General features: G+C 57.8%; 1 non-coding gene across 1 annotated transcript in view; it reads left to right on the top strand.

Moving 5' to 3' along the window:
• The first annotated feature begins 1966 nt into the window (after nt 1-1966).
• LOC124750956 overlaps nt 1967-2500 on the top strand; it is a 1909-nt gene continuing 1375 nt past the window's right edge. Inside the window, exon 1 of the ribosomal RNA XR_007012005.1 lies at nt 1967-2500. This exon is cut by the window's right edge and continues 1375 nt beyond it. This is a non-coding gene — a ribosomal RNA (small subunit ribosomal RNA).

Raw genomic sequence — 2500 nt, forward strand, 5'->3', positions numbered from 1 at the left:
AACCTAACCCATGTTGTGCCTTAACCTAACCCATGTTGTGCCTTAACCTAACCCATGTTGTGCCTTAACCTAACCCATGTTGTGCCTTAACCTAACCCATGTTGTGCCTTAACCTAACCCATGTTGTGCCTTAACCTAACCCATGTTGTCGCCTTAACGTAACCCACGTTGTCGCCTAAACCTGCTCTGTAATTGTTATACGACTCGTTCAATTACTGTAGTGTTGCCCACCCGCAACCCTCGCAATATAGTTCGCTACTCGCACTGCCCGCACCCCTGTGTATCGCTTCATGTTAAACACCTTGCAAGTCTTGCTCACTTTCCACATGCTCCTGCTGTACACTGTAATGTGGATGGCAGCAGGACGTACATGCCGCCCCTCCCCACGTCCCCACCTTGCCCCCTGCCTTCGCAAGCTGGTTGGTGAGAAGTTTGCATGTTCAATGCCCTTCGCATGCGACGTACTCAGGCTACGTTGTGGTGCGGCCTGTGTCAACTGTCCGCTGATGTCGTACGCGTGAACCACAATCTGTACTGCACATTCGTCCTTATGTACTGAATGATACATCGTGGCACATGTGTGACCGCACAACGACTGCGCCCAAAAACGGCGGACCATACAGTGCAAATATTGTGCACGCAGCTACGTGTCGTCTCCCTATGAGAGCTGGATTGCAGTGTGGTACGCCATAGAGACGTGTGGGAGGAACGGACGCCGTGGATGGCGATCAGCATGAGCTGTCTGTTGATGTATTCGGACCTAGTCGTCTCTCCTCACACACCGTGATGGCATGGTGCACCGCGTTCCATATCTGCGACATGCTACAGAGGCCGGTTGACAGTCGTTCGAGCAATGGACATCGCATACGTACGGGGGCCACCTTCCACGTATTGTCTAGGCGTGCACATTTTGTTGCGTGTATGTGGGCAGACGTAGTGTGGCGTGACACCTGACACAGGCATGCAATAATCGTTGAAGTTGCAAATGGCGATGGACGCCTGCGTTTTCTGGTGAAGTTACGCAAATGAACAAATGGTAACCTGTTGTGGTGCGGTTGTTCTCGCTAGGGGTGAATCGGTGATGGCGACGATAGGTTGAGGTACTAACCGGTTGTTCCAGCGATACCCACCATGCCGACGAAACTGAACGGCATCTGGGTGTGAAGCGATACGCGGCGGTGGCTGGGTGGGACCGTCCCCGGCCGGTGAGGGGGCGCCTCCCGGCGTGCTGGCCGCGCGGTGCGTGGGCGCACGCGCTACAGCCGGCTGGTGGGGGCGGCCAGTGGCAGGCGCGCCGGCCGACGGACGCGGCAGGCGTCGCAGCTGCGCGCCGGCGCACCCTGCGCGCGGCGCCGTGCGGCCAAAGTAGGTCCTCGCGGGCCCGGTGCGAAGCGCGGTGGACATCTTCAGTGTGCTGGTCCGATTGAGGACTGTGTGCGTTGAGGATGCGCCGCCGCCCGGCGCTCGGCGCCGCGACGCCGTCTGCTGCTCGGTCGCCCCAGCGGTTCTCGCTGGTGGTTTGTATCGCAGCTGTGCGGATGTGTTGGCGCGTGCGCTGTGCTGGGAGAGTTCGCTTCGGCACCCAAGTGGGGCTTTTGTCCTTCTGTGGCGCTGGCGTTGGAGCTGCCGGTCACCGTAGGTGGCGCGTGTTGTCTCCCGCCGGCAATGCCACGACAGCACGCTCCCGGGCCTCTGTCGGCAGCGGCAAGCTCAGTTGGGAGCACGGGTGGTCGCACCGAAAGCGTCTACTCGCCTAACTCCGGGCGATTGCGCCTCTCTCGAACCCGACCAAGTACTTGGGACGGCGCTGCGCGCCGCCGGGACCTGAGAGGGTTTCGAGGTGTATTGTGCAGGGGAGCTCAGCCTCCTCCTGTTTGCAGAATGATTGAGCGGACGCTTGCGTGTTCGCGCGGGCCCCCGGGACACACTCCCGGGCGGCCGGCTGCTCAGCTCTAGTTGACGCAGCTCCCTGGTTGATCCTGCCAGTAGTCATATGCTTGTCTCAAAGATTAAGCCATGCATGTCTCAGTACAAGCCGCATTAAGGTGAAACCGCGAATGGCTCATTAAATCAGTTATGGTTCCTTAGATCGTACCCACGTTACTTGGATAACTGTGGTAATTCTAGAGCTAATACATGCAAACAGAGTCCCGACCAGAGATGGAAGGGACGCTTTTATTAGATCAAAACCAATCGGTCGGCTCGTCCGGTCCGTTTGCCTTGGTGACTCTGAATAACTTTGGGCTGATCGCACGGTCCTCGTACCGGCGACGCATCTTTCAAATGTCTGCCTTATCAACTGTCGATGGTAGGTTCTGCGCCTACCATGGTTGTAACGGGTAACGGGGAATCAGGGTTCGATTCCGGAGAGGGAGCCTGAGAAACGGCTACCACATCCAAGGAAGGCAGCAGGCGCGCAAATTACCCACTCCCGGCACGGGGAGGTAGTGACGAAAAATAACGATACGGGACTCATCCGAGGCCCCGTAATCGGAATGAG

Source organism: Schistocerca piceifrons, unplaced genomic scaffold, assembly GCF_021461385.2.
Source record: "Schistocerca piceifrons isolate TAMUIC-IGC-003096 unplaced genomic scaffold, iqSchPice1.1 HiC_scaffold_448, whole genome shotgun sequence".
NCBI lineage: Eukaryota > Metazoa > Arthropoda > Insecta > Orthoptera > Acrididae > Schistocerca > Schistocerca piceifrons.